Genomic DNA, 19,510 nt, shown 5'->3' with positions numbered 1-19,510 from the left:
CTTTTACACAGTTATATTCCAAAATCTATATCACAAGCTATTTAAGAGTCATCTTTAATTAGTCCATTCGTTAGTGATTGTACGATTCGTAATGGTAATAATACCGAGAGGAGCTCAATTCGGTCTGTAATCATACGAGTGATTAACAAAAACGGACGACCACAAAGATGTCTGATTTGTTAATCACGAGTTTGATTACAGACACAATTGGTCGACACAAAGTCCTATTACCAATTAATCAAAACTATGACAAAATTTGAGAAAGAAACTAGACATCGGTTGTACGTTTTCATAAAAAAAAAATAACAGTTAACTCGGCGAAATGCGAGGCAACACCGCACACACATGACGCATTCTGTCCAACACGGGCATGACGTGTTAACTGTCCCTTTAACTGTCCTACTATACTGTCCAATTACGGGCACAACGCGTACACTGTCACATTGGTGCTCCAATCGGGCTGGTAGTAACCAAACACGTTCGAGAACGTTGTTAAAGCTTTGATTAATACATTTACACTTCGAGAATGACGAATTTTTCAAACGCTGCTGCGTAAGCGGAAAAAAAAAACTCCCTTCCTATCAGTGTTGGATGGTGAGCGTGGCTCTTGCAAACTTTTCCCGTTTCAAAATAGAAATAAACCAATGAAAACACTTTAACATTCCTAGTCTCCAGGTTGCCACGGCTGTTTTCAATTTTCTTCCCAGTGTGCCGCAAATTGAAGTGTTTGTTCTTGGTCTTGCGGGATATATGCCCCTCACAAAAACTCCCCCGCGTATGGCGCGTTTTTTAAAAGAAAAAAAAAATTTTGAGATAATAAATCAAGGCAGACAAAGACTGGAGCTAGTTTAAGTAATAATTAATCACAGGACACTAACGATAATGAACTGAATAAGCAGACTGATTGGGAAGAGCTGGCGGTCATAATATGACCAACGCACAAACATTTGCAAACCCTGCAGAAGATCCCGCCATGAGGTCTTACCCTCTTTGATTTACAATTACCCGTCAAAGGTTACCTGTGGGAGTTTTAATTTCATTAACTCTATAACTCCCAAGATCTGATTGTTAATTCTCCCCTCCGGCCTCCAGCTGCTTAACATTTCCTTGTAAATTAGTTATGAGAACTTGGTGCTAGATGAAGATAGCAGCTTCTACCTGATAAGTTCGAATATTCTCATTACCTTTTTGCTGATTTATGTATGGATATTATAGGGAGAAGTTTCATGTTGATCACTTCTGGGAGTTAAAAGTTTAAGGCACTCCAAAAGTCGCTTTCTTGCGCAATTACATCGTCCAGTTAAAAAAAAAAAAATGAAATCATTTGAAGATACAAGAAATTAGTAAGATACACTTTTAACGTCGACCCGTTTTTTTTTTTTTTTTTTTTTTTTTTTTTACAGAATTTGGTCTCAAAACGTTCAAAAGCCGATCGGTCTTCGCAAGAGATAATGATTGTCTCATTATTTTCTGTTGATCTTAGTTAACAAAAACTTCACTAGGATCGAATCACCAATTCTCCGCACCATCTCATATACATTTCCTATAAAAGTAGCCCTATAAATTTGATTTAAATCGACCGGTATCCTACAGACTTGGTATTTTTATTATTTCTTTTTCCTTAATACTTGAAAATATAGAGATATATATATTTGGGGGAAACGCCTTTTTGGTCGTTCCTGCTGGTCGATGGGTTAAAACAAGACATTACATATTCCTTATGTCAACCGAACGTATGTTTATTAACAAAAAGCGGCTGTAATGTTTTTTCCAACAATCAAGACCTTCTCACAAACGAAAAGTTTGCGCTAACTTGAAATCAAATAAGCGAGCAACTCCTCAATTTAGTCGTTGCAAATCTGGAAAAAAAACATTTCGCCAATGGTTAAAGTATCGCAGTTCGCTTCTTTTAGCGGCGAACAAAGCTAAACCAAAAAATAAATGAATGACGACCCTTTAATTACATATAAAATCAACAACAATTAATTACCAAGATTTAATAAACTGGTTAAATACTATTTTGCATAGGACCTTTATATCCCGTCGCACCTTGTCAAAACTTGTCGGCCTTTTCATTAAGATTTCACACTATATAAACTTTCCAATTAGTTCTTCTACGTCAATGAGGTTCTTTTCCTTTGTTTCTGCTTTGTAGGAAGCGATGTAAATTTGTTTTAATTACTTTATAAGACTGCTTTCATTTCGACTTGCAGCAAGCCGTGTTAAAAAAAAAAAAATAAAAAAAAAAAGATTACTGAAATGAAGATTGTCAACAAGATTAATTATTGGTGGTGCCGTTTTTACAAATTAAGACATTTGCTCTCGTTCACGGGTCGCGTTTGTCATATTTATTGTTTGATATGTTGTGGTTTGTTTAGAGAAGGTTTCCAAGGGTCTATCTTTTGTAGAAAGTATGAGTGTTATGTTGGAAGCTAGTTCAGGCCTTAGAAACACGCTGCTCCTGTTAATTAAAACTATCCCCATGTGTTCTTTGTCGATTTCCGACTCTATTCAGGTACAAATTAAACTGTCGGCTCTGACTACTGCGACAGAAACAAGTGAACCGAAATCGCGTGAGATCTCAATGAGCATATGAATGGTTTGAGGGTGTCGTTTCGATGCTCGTAAATCTACTTTCCTCAGTTTCTCAAAACCATAAGTATGAACGGAGACAGGTGCTATTGTACTCGAAAAAAAGAAGGCGCGTTTGGGAGTGATTACTTAAAAGCTTATGGGTATGGAAAAAGTCCAATACATAGAGGTAAGATTTATTTCACAATTTTTATGAATTTCAAGGATCTCTTCTATAGACTAGTCCTGCCTTGAAAAGCATTACAAGAAGACTAGAGCTTACACCACCTGTAGTGAAGACAGAACTAATTAATATAAGCCTCTTCTCACTTGCAAAAGTGAAGCTTGCCTTGCTTGCCACAAACAAAAGGGGGGAACAAATGGACGAGCAGGACTTCACATTTAAAACTCCGTTTTATTTTCACGTAATAAAAGTAATTTTTCGCACAGATAGCGCGGAAATGTTTGTAGGTTAAGGAGAACAAATCAAACACGCTTATGTTCGAATTTAAGCTCTTCGGTGTTCTTCAAGGTCAAATTTTAGGGTTAAAATTACTTTGAGCCGAAGTTACTGGCAAGCGTTCGCCATATGAGACAACGGTTGGAACGTTGGTGTCTAAAGACAATTTATTTGCATCGTAAACTGGTTTTACTTACATGTTAATCAGAAAAATATCAGAAAAAACATTAATTAACATATCGTCACACTTTTACAAAAATATGGCAGTGCGGACTTAGGCAAATTTCATTCATCTATACACGAGGACTGAGTAAATTGTTGAGAACTATGATAAAGGCACTCTATCCTCAAAGTATAGTTTCATTATTCTCAAATCATTCGAAATATTAGTTATCCTAGGTTGCGCAATTTGTAAGTTATATTGTGTCAGTATCTGAATTTTTTACTTATCAGGACATGCAATCTGAAACATTGAACTCTTAAGATTCAATAAGCAATTCTCCTCTCTGGATCATGCAAATCTCCGTAGAAATGAGTTAAGAGACTTCGATTTTACATCAAGATATTAAGATAACACTCTCTAAGTGATAAGTTTGTCAATTCTCATTACCTGTTTGCGGTATTGACATTGTTAGGAGAAGCGATCACAGCTAATGGGTTAATTTTAGATGTAAATCTAATGGTAGTTCAGAGTTTTTACGGATTTCTTACGACTCAATGATTAACACTGTGTCAGGTTTGCTTCGCAGTCCTGCATTTCCTTTCACGCGTCGACAAAATACGAAAAAAAGAGACTTAGGGCAAAACTACGGATAGCTTGAAATATAAAAATAAATTAATTCATATTTCTTAATTAGCCTAACAAAATTGCTTTTCATCTTAGGACCGAAAGTGAAATAGTTCGATTTTTTTCCGGCAGTATTTGAATCGAAGATTCCAAAATACGAAATAGTTATATTAACAACAATATAATTCAGATTATTCAGGGACACTTCATGGTTGATCAAAGTTTCAAGAAGTAAACCAAATATGATAGTTACTATGTAATCGACCAAAGTTCAGTGATAAAACCACTTCAAGTGTGGCCGGAGTCTGACGATATCGACTTCAACAAAACACCCTCATTTACCATAACGACTCTTTCAAACGAGTGCGTTCCTGGTGTAATTGACAGCCCGTGTCTAGGAGATCAGGCGAGAGTTTTCATGCAGAAATTCGAAGTTTTCATTAGTTAACTCAAAGAGGTGAAGTTTAAGTAACAGCACATGGAGACAGGAGCGTAGATTGTCGATAATCGGTGTTTTAAAAAGCTTCTCTAAGATCTTAGATATGAAGAGAGCGAAAATATTTATAATCAATAATGATAAATTGTTAGTAATCATAGATAGACATTAAAAAGTGAAACGGAAGGAAATGGGAGGGGCTTTATGAAGACAGTAGAGGGGAGGGGAGGGGTTATCTCGCTCTCTTTCCGGTTTCGTGGGTTTGCGGTTTACAAGCCCCGCCGTTAAACACTCAAAAGCAACAGACACGTGCCATATTCATCCACGACTAAACGAATAGAATTATTGTTTAAGGGTTTTTTTTTGTGATATAGAACTAGAGTAATGGTTAACACACTTTTCTCAAGGATATACTACAGTTTTACGAGTACCTTTTGAAAAGCAACTTCCGATATCAGTGAGTTTTTATTTCTCTTTATAAGTGTGAATGTCAGTTGGAGTTAACTGATTCCGTGTTAAATTTATAAGTTATGAAAGAATAATGTGAGGTGTGAAAATTGAGATTGGCACAAACGTTTTGCAGAACAAAAGCGTTTAGTTTTAACTATCTTTGCATGATTCGTGTTTAGTTTAATAATTTGTAATGGAAAACAGGCCGTCGAATATCTATTTCTCAAAGTGCTCTTAAATAGATAGAAAGCGCGTCTGTTCTTGTTGGTTACTGTTGAAGCAATACAAGTGGCAAGGTTAAAGGTCCCGACAAGAAGGCTCAATGTCTGCAAAGCCTAAGTGTAAGTGAAAACATTCTATTCAGCTAACCGTTCCAAAAAAAGAAAGAAGAATCAATTTAAAAACAAGAATGGCATTACAGCTGACTCCATTAACTTTGTATCAGGTTTAAAATTGTTGTATTCGTGTAACAAAAAGAGAGGGGATTGACTTTATACCAACTGTGCAAATAAATTACCTAGCGTCAACAGTTTCTGCATATCGAATCAATTATCAATTATTAATTATCAGTTATAGATCAAAAGCGGATATCAAATAAGTGTTTCGTTTTCAATATCCATCATTGTTTGAGCTCTTAGCCAAATACATAACACATTCTATCACGATTTTAGCGAAGAGGTTATTCGTTTGTAAACATTATTAATTTCAGTTGAAATTCTCAACAACAGCAAATACCCGAGTAATTCTATAAAAATATTAGGTGCCCCGTGGAGGGAACGAAGGTTTTTCTGATGAAGCTGCTTTTGTAAAGTTATAAATAACACGAAATTAACGTAACGACGATTACATTCAATACATTTTTTAAGACAGAAGTTGATCAAATTAGACCGCGTTGGTATATTGAGCAAAACTAATAAGTTAGCACAACATGTGGGTTATGAGACGCTCACATGAAGTAACCAAATGTTTCCTTTATAATTTCCACTAAATTATTTACATTTGATGTTTTTTTCATTAAGAAAACAAAACTAAAATGTGAATTTACGAAAATACCTCGACTTATGGAACCATTAAGCATGTAAACTGTCTATGGTATATACTTTGTTTCGACAGAGTTTTTTATCAACAGAGAAGGGAAACCAGTAAGAAAATAAGCCTCTGAATATTAAATTGTCATCAGTGTTTGCTCTTGTATTGTATCATTGCACAAAATTCATTACTACTGAAGAAAATATCTCGAAAATGAAATCGAGATATTCTGTTGCTATGCATATCTCAGATCTTTTATTTGCCTTGGAGTAAAGCTAATGAGTTTCTTTCGTGGTTTTTATGATACACAGTGATGAAAACGGAATGAAAAAGATTTCATTTTTGTTAAATTCTCTTCACTTCATCAGAGGTTTTTCTTATTCCTGAAATAGCAGAGGACTGACAGCACGAACGGCAATTGAGTGAAAAGATTTGCTTAAAAGGAAGATTTCAATCCTTGAAGTTACGTTAGAGATCTGATAGTAAGAGGAATTCAGAAAAATGTTAAGCATTTACAAAAAAACATCGATGGAAAGATTGATCTGTACTTCAAGTATGGCTTCATTTCCTTTGGGTCTTGAGATCGTTGTTCTTGATTTATTGTCATTATATCTCAACCAAAGGAACTCAGCTTATTCCGTTGTAAATCATGATTGAAAATATCATTCAAGACGATCTCTCTTAATTCAATCCATTCCTTTGACTCAAAGCCTCGATGGTTTTGATATATAAAAGTACAATACCATCTCCTAAGTCTTGACGCCTGTTCAAATTAAACTCGTAATACGAAAAGGACTTGTATACGTTGAACCGCTCAAAATGAATTAAACTCTCTTAGAGATAACAGCTCAAATCACCAAATATTATTTTATCAAGAAGCCAGAGATGTTGGTGACGGATTTTACTTTGTATTGTCGTGTTCATAAACCGAAGAAACGATGATCAAGACTTAATATTATCCCTGATTTTCACCAATTTGATAGCTTTGTTAAATGACTTCCTTTTTTCGAGAGGCAATGAGGTGGTCGCCTGAAGAAGTTGTAATCACAGTTTTAGCGGCAATACCATTAAAAATATGTGATAGACATTAGAGATGGATAAAAAACTTTATTGTTGAAGACAGCCATCGAACCGCCTGAACGCCACATCAAGAGGCACCTTTCACGTACGTAAAGGTTCACTTTTAAATAACTGAATCTTATCATTTGATCATGTGAAATTCTCTAACACATTCGCAAAGCTTTCGTTTTCTAAGGATTGTCTTTCTTCCTAATATTTCTCCTGGCATGTAATTGCATGCAATGACAGTGATTTTTTAGGTAATCTCTTAAACATTGTTATAACTGTAGCAATTCTATTCGTGTTCATTATTTTTATTTAAAGAAGAAATACTATCTTCCTGCCACGCGCTATTGCGTCTGTTCCACCAAAAATAGTTACTCGAGAAGCGAATGTTGTGTCACCTACTTTAGGGTAATGAGCAAATATTTCATTTTCATACAAACGAAACCATCTTTGAGGCGAATTCAACCGATGAAGCATAGCAACATAATTAACATAAGGCAAGGAAGGCCAATTTCTGAACAAGTTGCTATTATTATATGTTGCTCTGACGATCCAGTCTCCTTCATTTCCATTACTATATACCAATGCTCAGTTTGTTCAATCATTATTTCAGCATACTTTGTAAATCTAAGAATTCCTCGGAAATGTTTTAGGTTCAGACTTAAGCCCGCAAAAAACAAAGGGGTCGAAGTTGTTGGCGTCAACATTGTAATCTCAAATTCAAATGTACATATTTGATCTTTAAGAAAACCTTTTCATTTATGCACCAAAAAGTAGCGGTGATGTGCTGATACTAAAAGGAAGATTGCAGTACTGCGGCCATATTTGAGCTATTTCTAATCCGCCATGCTCATTTATTTACTCTGGCAATACAGTATACATTGATTGAGAATCATTTGACTCGATCGGCAAAATGAATCCCTTATTTCGCTCAAATTTCTTTCAATCTCCTTGTAAGTCCAAGAGGAAAGTACAAAATACATCTACTATGAGCAAATACGCATGTTTTTGCAAAACTAGTGAGAAGCATACTGCAAAAGTATGAGCACTCTTGCAGTATTGTCAGTCGTTCGCAATGTAAAAAAATGTCTTCGAAATCTCTCTATTGTTGAAAAAGTAATCCCTTAAATCGTATACATGCACGCATTAGTGATCCGCGAGTTGGTAGAATTCCCATTAATAGTATCATTTACACTGATTCTACCGAGCAACGCAAATATCAGTGCAGTTCAGGTGAAGACAGTCTATTACAAGGCCAGCTCTTAACTTCGTTCTAAGGAGCTCATCGTGTAGACCTCTCTTGGAGTCTTTTCTCATAATCAATATAGAACCGATGTGTCCAAGTGAATCTTGTGGACTTCAACGACGTGATTTATTACTTCGGAAAAACCTATTTTTATTAATGTTGCCACTTGCCTGACCGAGAAATCCACACATCAGTGAACGCTACGTCATGTTATTCTGGGGGAAGTCTACTGGAAACAATGACTTCTCGGTTTAAGTCAGCAGTTTTAAACTGAAACGTTTTACTTACATGCAAAGAAAAAAACAATGAAGGAATTGGTTTTTAATTTAGAGACATATGCTGCTAAGTTGTATCGAAAGTGTTCCTTATATCTTGAGACTCATATTTTATGGAAGAAGCTTTGTACCCCTCCATGATATAGGAAACGACTTTGCGGTTTGAAAGTTCCTTATAGCTCATCAAACCCCTTTACTATGCCCACGAACATTTCCGCACTTTGAAATATCTAAATATCTGCAACCCCGTTAGGGTTTGTAAAAGAGTTGTATTAATCCTCAGTACATGTTTCGTAACTTTTCGAATTATTTTCAAACACAACTGGTACTCAAAGACGAGAACATCGGAGAAAGAAGGCCACTATTTCCAAGCTGCTTCTGAACCTCTCGACAATCTGTACGCAAGTGTTCAATCATGTCGCTTTCTTTAAAATACGTTACTGAATGAATCGTTTGGTGAACTTATTAAAAAAAGCACTGAGAAACTTATTTTGAGTGTATGTTCATAGTAGAATATTACTGGTAACAGATTTAACCTAAACAAAAATCTTAATTTTGCAGTATGCAAAAACAACTGAAATCCAGCCTATATTTACTTTCGTATGTCTCAGTGTAATCAGTTGTCTTTCAGCAAAAAAGGAATGAATGTTTGCCATCACTTTCTGGATATTCGATCAAATTCAGGGGAGAGGTTAGGAAATTCATTAGGAATTTCCAGAATCTTGCACAAGCAACGAACAGCGACGGGTTGAACTATAAACTGTTTCAATCTGAACAAAGGATAAAACCGAACTTCAAGGAGGCTTGTTTGAGACGGAACACTATTCCAAACTTTTCCACGAGTAAAGCAACCAGTTATTTCAGAGATGAAGTAAAGGCAAAAAGCGTCAACGCAAATGAAGAATACTTAACGGACACCTCAACAAACACTTTCCTCAAGCAGTGTTCATCAAAGATTTTGAGCAGCAGAAAGGAATGAGAAACGAAAATATCTGCTTTTAAATCACCAAGAGAACTGGCCTAAAACAAAGGGGAACATTTTTCGTCTTGAAATCAATAGATTTCAGTTCCGATTGTCATAAATCCAATGATTCCTGCTTTTATAACGCACGTTATCGAGGCGCAGCGCATTTTTTACGTTTGGAGAGCACCCAGATAGCTGTGATCTTTTCTTCCAGCTTAGATTTGTCAACAATGAATAATGAATTGCCCAGATCGCTGAGTTCGATATTAGAAAGATAATCTCACATCTCCACTACATTCATTTTGATACACCTTTACAAAAAGCTTCGAAAAAAAATAGATAAATTAGTATTTAAAAAAACTAACACAGCGAAAAATGTGATGCAGTTATAAATGAAATTAAAACAAAGCACTCGACAATCCGCCGTTTTGCCCTCAAGAAAAAAGTAAAGGATCGTAATTACTGTAGATGGGCGAAAAAAAAACAATTCTACTTTTTTTTTCAACACTGATCTCAGAATTATTTCAACAGTAGGAAAACATCACGGAAAGTTAAAAATAACTCTAAGACTGGAAGCAAAAATGAATATGGCATCAGCGTACAAAAGGATGCACCAAATGTGGCACGATTGGAAGGTACCATTAGCGATGATGTAGTCGTCTTCCACAGAATTTCCTTACGTCAGAAAAAATCATCAAAAGTAGTAATAATATGAAAGAAACAGGTCAAGTTATGTCTTCTTGTCTGCATATGGTCAGAGGTAAGGAGTTATCAATGTACACAACAACTCTATGAAGGTTTCATTATCAAAGAACAAGTGGAAGGGAACTGAAGTTTGGCACATGGTAAATGAACAAAATGGGTTCATCTCTAGCTAAAAACATACTTAATAGTTAAAAACAATTCAAAAAAACTTAAGCTGACTGATACATCTCACATTTCAAAATTAAAAAAGAATCAACTAAGTGTTGAAAAAAATGACGAAATAGAAAGGTCTTCACTCTGTGCTAAAAATTAAAAAAAATAATGCCCAAGTTTAGGATGATATTTGAGAAAAATCATTCACGAAATGAGACTTAAATAGCTGATTCGCCATGAAGCGTAATTTTGCCATCTATCTTTCAGAGATTTTCTGACGAAATCATACACGATAGATCTATATTAGGATTAGGATCAGCACAGTCATGTTACCTAGCGAGAAAAACAACTTTGTGGTTTTCAATTGCCCTTTAAGTCACCAAAGTCCTTTCCTACGCCCACAAGCATTTGCGCAAATTGAAATATCAGAATATCTTCAGCGTTAGGTTCCACAAAAGAGTTGTAGTAATCCTAAATGTTGAGATAACATTTCGAAATATTTGCAAATCCAGTTAGTGCCCATACACGAGAACTTTGAAGGAAGACCACTCTTTCCAAACTGCTTGTGAACCTCTCGACAACTTGTAGGCAAGTGTTCAATTATGTCGCTATTTTTGAGGAGAAGCTAATAATTAATGGTCTGGAGAATTTATAGCAAAAAGAGTAGCAATTTGGTTTAAGTGTATAGTAGAACATTACTGGTGACATATTTAGCCCAAACAAATTTCTTAATTCAGTTGCAGTCGGACCTCATTCTCCAAAAATGAACTTGCTCATCTATTTTTTCTTGACGCACAACTTGAAAGGCCTGATTTATGGTCCGTGAAATGGAGAACGACGATTTTACTTGCCGTGGAAAATGATCCACAACCTCCAGAAAGTACTGTTAACCAACTGAAAGTTAGGGTGATGCATAAATATTTTCCAAAAGTCTTTTCAACCTTTCTCAGTGCTATAGGATTCAAAAGAGCTCATTAGGAAAACGAACTGCAAAGGACTAAAGCTCCTATCACTGCGTTCGTCCAGAGGTTTCTTCTCTCAGGTTGTTTCTCTTGTTTTTTTTTGTTTTGTGTCCGGTCCATGGGAAAAACGTTAAACGTGATCCACATATTGCTTGTTCTTTTTTTTTTTTCGTGGGGAACAAATAAAAGTGTCGCTTTTCGCATGAGCACAATTTGCGGTATAGAGATCTGCTAATTCAACCACGTCTAATTTGGATTTTTTAAATCGCGATTAATCTAAAATTTTTTCTTATGTTTTAGCATGGGAAGCATTTAACGCCCCCATGAATACTCTTGTGAATTGGTATTCTTTTAAACGAGGTCAGTCTTACTGTGGTATTTTTTAAAAATGTCTGTTGTTCATTTCTATTCCCAAAATTTTTTCAACAAGTGCTTTAACGAGTCGGTTATTAAGCGCAATGCTGGAAAGTACTTCAAATGACTTTGCAAACACTAGAAGAACAAGCCACAATCAGATCCTACAAAATCTATTAGAGAAGTAAGACAAGTTTTCGAAGCAAGGCAGGAGATCAGCTACGAGACTGGATCTCTTCACCCTTTCACTGTCAAATGTGACCAAAGAGTAATTTCTCTTCGCAGAATTAATACATTTTCAGGCAGAAGATGGTGAGAAGAAAAAAATGCAGCTAAGAGGATATTGTTTACTTTGATACCAAGTAATCAGAGCTAAGATAATGTAAAATGTATGGGACGGACGGTGTGGAGATTTCTTTAGTTTAGATCTTAGAAGTAAAAAGTTGAATATAGTCCCTCTACCAAAGGTAACCTCTCTAAAAATGATTTTTTCATCAAACTTTTCTCATGAAAACGTCAGAGGGATCTAGACGAAACCGATTTCATATCTCTAACTCGCGCCAACCTCTCATTCAATCAGGAGCAAACCTTAAACCACTCGCGACTTGGTCGTTTACCCACGCTTCAGGCAGTTGGATTACTTTTATTTAAGTTCCCACTAGCCCTTTGTGATAATTTCCTTTGTTACCACGCTCTCTTGACCGGAGACACTCTCGAAATACGCTCCAAACTCCCCGCCTGGATTGTTCCTTGCAAAATTTCTAACACAATCAGTGGCTTCGCATCCCCGGCGGGGATTTACAACCACCGCTCTTTCCTAAAACAGTGAGTCATGAAATGGTCAGATCAGATAAAGCTTTCGCGCAACTTCTTTTTTTTTTTTTTTTTTTTTTTCATTGAAGGAAAAAAACAAAACCTCGCCCAAGTTTAATATTGTCACGGCAAAACTTAAAAGCTTTCTTTCAGATCAAAAGACTAGACACAGTCTTTAGTCTCGCATAATTTTTGCCTCTCATAAAACGATTACATTTCTCGCTTGGTCCTGTCAAACTTCGATTTAAAAAATGTTTCGAGCAGTAAAAGAGAACTAAAAGTCAATCTAAGCTATACCTATTCAACACAATGACAAAAAAACCCAACTTATTTAATCTTGTATTCGTTTTGGGACATTCATTCATTACGCATTTTACATGTATTTCTCAGAGCTTACAATTTTTTAAAAACCAGTCCCACAACACATTGCAGTAAAAAATTTTCTACAATGAAGAAGATTTAGAGAATTTCTCCCTCGCCGCGTTAATTTTACACACTCCCACAAACATTTACTGAGTGTTCTGCAACCGAATGCTGTAAATATTTGGGTGTCAGTCCACTCATGTTTGTTTGAAGAGGTGGCTTGTGAAATATTTCATTGTAATCTGTCATCCGTTTCACTCCCGTAGTTTCAAACGAGTGATGTCCGTAGTCATAGGACAACTAGTGAAATAAATGAGCACTAATATTATTGAAAACAGTTATTTTAGATGAAAAGATTACCACTCTCTATATTTTTTAAAAACATTTTAAGGGCAACCCAGGATTTACCTAGCGGGTGGTCGATTGCTGAAATAAATGAGTGACAATGCGGAGGAAATGAAAAATATCGATACCACCGACAGCTGATTACTGGTCAAAATGAACGTCAGAGCTTTTAAGAAACACTCGGGTAAGATAAGATACAAGAGCCGCTTCCAGGGATCTCTGGTTGAGTCAATAACATTTGATGATAAAACGAACTCTTAGCCACAAGCGAAGCGTTGTTCAAAACAAGTTTTTTAATAATACGACGAGGAGTGGGCGTATTTTATTCAAATAACCTAACAAATCTCTGGTGTGTTTTACCGGGTGGTGCTAAATTCACCAGTGAATGTATATTTACAACAAGGAAAGATGTAAAGAAATTTCTCAAAAGCGTGGAACAAAGAAAATGTAAGTCCCCAATGGGAAGAATTTGGACTTCAGACCTCCCTGCCTTGCTTTCGTTTGCTTTCCCAAATGAGAGACACGGGACGGCTTTACTCTGTACGTCATGTGCGAAATTGATTTTCATTTATTTACAGTTGATGTATTCCTTTGGAGAAGCGCAGAACACATTGATACTAAGTTATTTCCAGCGTTACCTGAGATAAAAGATATTTCTGTGTAACAAAATTGAAGTCAGTTTGTTTCAAGGAGAAACTCAGGCTTCGTTCTCAAATAAACAGCAACTAAAACGCAAACCTAAAAAACCTTGTATACCATCACGCTGTTTCAATACAGCCAACCAGTAAGCACCAAAAAACGAACCACAAAGCTGTGGAAGTTGGTATTGTACGATGAAAATGAAGGAAGCTTTAGTAATTACTTGTAATTTGTAAATTTTTCAATTGCTGTAACTAGCTTCTAGCAATGGACAACAGGAGTTGATTGGTGTCTTAGTAAAACGGATACAATTAGATCTCAACCTGACACAAAATTGTTTTAAAAAGAAAGATGTTGATCTTTAATCACATGCTTGGGGCGAAAAAAAAATCGAAGTTTCCTACTAAAATTTCAACCTCAGACTTTCTACATTTCGCGATCAGATCACTCTACCAACTCAGCCATAGAGAAGTCGCGCTCAATGCGAGCCCCTAGGTTTTATCATATAGTGTTTTCTTTATTTCTGAGAAAGAAATGAACTGCTTAACGCATTACCACTGACACAAGTAATTTCTAGGCGAGCGCTTGTCTAGGTCTAGTAGAGAAAACGCAATATCGCCTGATACAATAACCGTCTGTCGTGTGTTATTGTCACAATACAAAGAGCATATAGCCAAAAATCAACACCTTCATTATACAGTAAGTGATATTATGGCAGGAAATTTTGCGTGGTCTGTTTCAAATCCCTAAAATCCTATTGGATTTACAAGTATTAGCTGCAATCTTTGTAATTTACCACTCGAGTATGAGGGCAAACATATATCAACACAGAAAGTTCTGGTTATCCATATCACATATTACAGATAAATTTCCTTTTTATTCTCAAGACTCGTTTCATTAAACGATTATATTTCAAAGTTCAATCCGCTGCTGGTGAGAATTACGACAGTATTCTCTGAAAGATTCAGAGTTTCAGGCATCTCGTTTTTGATAATTACTTTGCTAACAACTGTTACAGAAATACAACCAATTTGGAAGGAATGTTGATGTGTGACTACCGTTTACTACGTCTAAATTATTGTAAAGTATGGGTCAATTCATGTCAACTCTTGCTTTCACGGAAGGGAATTTTTTTCAGTGAATTCAACGCTTTGAACTCGATTTTCTTGTGACATAACACTGATATATCGTTCCGCATTTCTGATTTCGATAAATTTTTTCTCCACAATATCATGTACTTTAAGTTTTCGCTTTTACGCACTGCACAAAAAAGGCCAACGACATTTTCGCTACACAAGATGGATTCTAAATGAGATCCTTCAAGATAGTGTTCATAATACCAGTAATTTTACAAATTGTAAAAGTCTTGTCTATTTTGGTGTGATTTGACAAGATTTTCGACTTGTGAGGCGTGCCTGTTTGGCGGGCGCCATAAAAAAAATAGCATCACATGTTATTTTTGTGCTATCTTCCACGGTGGTAATTTCTGAAGTGAACAGAAAAATCTTCTCGTAAATTCGACAAAAAACATCAGTTTTGAACATTTGAATCTTCAAGTTCGTATATACGTTGTAAAGTTTACGTATGTAAGCTGTTTCATGCAATTGCGAACTACTAGCACTCAAAATTAAATACTGCTGCGGTATTTTTTAGTTTTAAAAAATTCATATATTGTTCTTTAATTTACATGACTTGTATTGGATCGGAAAGCTTTATTATTTGAATAATACAACTTCTAAATCTATCGAGTATTACATCAATTGCAGAGAAAAGAATGAATAATATTTGAGATGCTCCATGAGTTTATCGCATTTTATTCAATTACTGCGAGGCTATCTCGTTTTTTGACGAAAAAACCAGCAACAACCAGTCACAAACATCCAAGCGAGAAATATTGAAAAACTCCGAGGTTAAACTGTCCACGATCGGAAGCGCACCTCGTCGACGAAATCGTGAGCAGGAACTGATGCTTTTCAAAATAAGCATAGAACTTTAGGTTTTTTGTTTTTAAAAGAACCATCACTTTGAAGAGACTAATTAAAACTGCACCACGCGGTCGCTATATATAAACTAGGGTAAGGTTTGCTGAAAATTGGACGCGCAACATAAACTATTTCAATGTCTGCTTAAAATGTTCGCCAACAGAGCGCTATATCTCAGACACTGCTCATTAAAAAGACTCTACATCGACTCGATGAAGTATATCAATTGCTTTTATTGTTCAGGTAATGAAGATGAACGGGCGTGAATTGCAAGCTCTTGTCCTAGGACAGTTTAAAATATTTTCAAGTGTTATTTCGACACACATGTTTGACACAATCACTACGTTTGCTCCGTATTTTGAGATGATGGTATCATGTTCTCAAAATCGCGAGCAATTTTAAACCTTAGCAGATGCCTGCAAATGAAGAACAGATTCAGGTATACTCCGCTTGATCATTCCGACGAGAAATCATCCCAGGAAACAGGTTACTTTCTGGTAGGAAAAACTTCAGATTGCTTTCTCTGTAATCTTTTGTACGATTTATGGCCGCTTGGAGTCTCACAGAACACAGACTCGTACAATATTTCTCCGCCAGCAGTCCTTGCGCACAAAAGGCTTACAAATATGAAGTTTAATTTCATATTTATGATAGCAAAGTGCGTGACCACCAAACAGATTTAGATATTTATAGCAAGACAAAAGATAGAGCATGTAAAATGATAAAAGACTCATAGTTGGTCGTGTTGTAAGTAGAACAATCTTTAGCTGTATCAAATGCATCTCCTTTCTTTTTGTAAAGGGCAGAATTCTAAGGTTTCAAAGAGCACCTCTTCCTCGTGAAGACCTGGTAGAAAACGCTAGAAATGCAGTGGTTGTCAGTGTAGAAGCCAGCATCGTCTCAGTAAATTCAACGAAGGCGTTAAGAACACAATGTTACCTGGAAGAACTGTTATGCAAAAAGGTTTCAATTGAACAAATAAGCAATCGTGCTGTTAATACATCGTAGACTGTTCCGTATTAGGTCTAAACTACACAACTAGGTGTCAACTTTGTTTGAAAACCGCTAGCGTTTTCAATGTCCGCCACGTGTGGCTATGGACTTTAGAAATATAATTTGTAATCTGGCTATAAATGAATGACATTCCGATCAAGCCAAGCAGATATGTCTTAACAAATCGCACTGTGATGTAAAGAGACTGAAAGACTGAGAGCTAAAAAGAATCGTGTATATAATAACGGTACAGACACCAGCGGCGAAATTCTTGTCGAAGCTGTGAAAAGGCGGAGCTCACACAGAGTTCCTGCTGAGCTACAACGCGGCGCCCCGCGGTGTTGCAACATACAAGGACAGCATGTACCACAAAACGACTCGTTGTTAATTCATGAAATCCTATTCAGTGGGTGACATTTGAAGAATTTCAATTTAAACAGGTAGAAAATTGTCTAGTAAATGAACAAAGGTTTGGTTCATCAAAGGATATTCACAGAGTTCGTACAAGACACTGCCAATCACAACCGATTGACGGAATATATGGCGGAAAAATTGCGTGTTCTAAATTTGCCGAGAGTGATGTTGCCTTGAGTGGTTTTAGAGAGCTTGTTGGAAAGGAATCGCATCAGCTCTACTCAGAAGACTTGACAGATTTCCGATTCAAATTGTCCCTTTTAAAGAAATTTAGTCTAACCTTTTGTCCTTTCAATCATTTGTAATGGGGTCGAAGAAATACAGGCGACTACGTTTGTTACAATGCAATACGATCTAATTTGAAGACTCTCTGACTAATTGTTTTGTTTCTATTTTACATAAATTTGTTACGCTGTGAGCTGAATACAGAAAGACAAGACCAAACTATGAGCAAGCCTTTGTTAGTGATCTTTTTTATTTTTAGTCGGCTGCTACACGCCAAGATTTCGGCCGCTTTGAAAAACAGCCAGTCAAGTGGTTACATACGCATGGTATGACATACACCGGATGACGGAAAGCAAACATTAATTAGAGAGCGGGTGCGAAAAAGCAATACAACAATGACAAAGTCAAGAAAGGAAGTAATTTAGAAAGTAAACTACGAAATCAAAAGGCTAATTCGCTCCTGTGAGATTGAGACAAACCGAGAAAGCGGCTGCGGAATTGTTTTGGCGCTGAAGTGAAATATAAAGCGACAAACTGGTGGGTTTTAGTAGGAAAAAATATGCGTTTATGAGTAGCTTAGTGCATAAAGAAATCTGTTTACATGAGGCCTGACGTGTTTAAAGGAAGTCTGTGATTTAGTTCATCGAGAGCGGAGATCTGAAAAGAATTCCTTGCCGGAGTTCTAAGTTTATAGAGGAATAGCACTGTGAGCATATTGTTTACATCTCAGTGAACAGTCATATGGCGTGTACATTCTTACACCTCGTGCCAAAAATATGTCCTAAGCTAGTGGTTTCGTTAACACTTTTCAAGGGGTGCGAAACCAAAGGATATTACAAATTTGTAAATAAAATGTTATTAACGTCTTAAAAATTTCTCTTGATTGTGCTTAAAGCTAAGAGATTTTGAGATAAACCGCAAGACGTGCCGCTTGCCAGCGGGTACAATTCACGAACATTCTCTGATTTCAACCTGTAAAAGGTATCTTACTGTACTAAGCGACTGAAAAATGCCTTAGAAGAAACTCACACCTTCACACAGCTGCAATGTCAAAGTGAAAACAGAGCTTAATTTCCCTAAAATGCCACAGTTTTGAACACAAGACTCAAGTTAAGCTGGTAACGATCTATTCTAATTTTAAGCAAGTGCATTTTTAACACTCGATGTGCTAGGGATCTTGGTAAAGCCTAAAAATGTTTACATGGAATCATATGATTTACAACACACGTGGTTAGAGAACGGAGACTATATGCCCCGCTGAAGTGACAATTGAAACCACTCGCACATTAGTTGTCTGGCAGAACGTTTTTAAATCTACTCGACCACGCCTTAGTATAGGCAAACTCATACTCAAGCAGTTCTTTTACATTTAAATTAAACTCGATGAAACTTTTGCGTTTCAGATCTGACGTTGTCAGTATTCTCACAAGCAGACTTTGCAATAAAAGCTTCCCTTCACAAGCAACAACGAGAGTAAAAATTTACTGTTACCTTATACTGTGTTCGTTGAAATAATCTAAATAAAATCACTTTGAAAATTAAAAGCTCTCCGCTTATTTTTGTCTAAAGCCGTCATTATTCTGAACCATTTGTTGGTTCCATAATGAATAAAAAAACCCTTTGAAGTCGGCTTCTATGTCCTGTTGAAGATCACAACAATTATTCCGTCCGGACATTGTCATAAGCACTTTTGTAAATCACAGTTTTTAACTATGAATTTTTTTTCCAAGAGATTGATTCAAGGTAAGGGATCTAAAAAGGAGTAACACATCCTATACCTTCAACGAAAAAGGAAATGAGTGGGTTCAAAAAACCACAACGATAAATTCTCGTTTACAAATTTTCATTTTAATCCCTCTAGGTGTAAGAGACACCCAAAATCAAATTCGCTAAGTAACTGCCAGAGGAGACACAAAGGGGCACACGGGAAAATTATCAGTAACTGCGGTCGATATTATTAGTATCTTTGGAGCCAGATTTCTAGAAATTTAGGCATTATTTCCCAAGGCACGTCGAAGGCATAATTAGCAGCTCTCGTGTAATTGGCAATAATACCACATTTCTGTAAACAGGCTGTTCAAAGGGACCGCCTCGAAAACTTCCTTTAGCAGCATTTAAACCGCCTCACAAAAGATGCAAAGACCGTGCTTGTGAGTGCGCCTCGTAAGTGAGTGCATTTTACGTTGAACCCCATTTAGCAAATCAAACCGACGTATCGAAACTTGACCGGAAAGTGAACCCTTTTTCCCTTTAAGCTATTTTGGCATATCTCGGACTTC

The 19,510-nt window shown here is 36.3% G+C and overlaps 1 long non-coding RNA gene across 6 annotated transcripts; it reads left to right on the top strand.

The window, feature by feature from the left end:
• LOC149033947 (uncharacterized) lies at positions 1 to 18,775 on the top strand. 6 transcript variants are annotated; one of them, XR_016183037.1, is made up of 2 exons: positions 1 to 2,761; positions 18,635 to 18,775. It is a non-coding gene; the product is annotated as an uncharacterized LOC149033947 (long non-coding RNA). The 6 variants fall into 6 exon arrangements; XR_016183042.1 differs by having other exon boundaries at positions 17,491 to 18,775; XR_016183041.1 differs by having other exon boundaries at positions 16,401 to 18,775.
• Positions 18,776 to 19,510: the final 735 nt, after the last annotated feature.

Source organism: Pocillopora damicornis, chromosome 14, assembly GCF_964200805.1.
Source record: "Pocillopora damicornis chromosome 14, jaPocDami1.2, whole genome shotgun sequence".
Taxonomy (NCBI): Eukaryota; Metazoa; Cnidaria; class Anthozoa; order Scleractinia; family Pocilloporidae; genus Pocillopora; species Pocillopora damicornis.
Note: the sequence above shows the minus strand (reverse complement) of the source record. Positions and strands in the feature narration are given on the sequence as shown.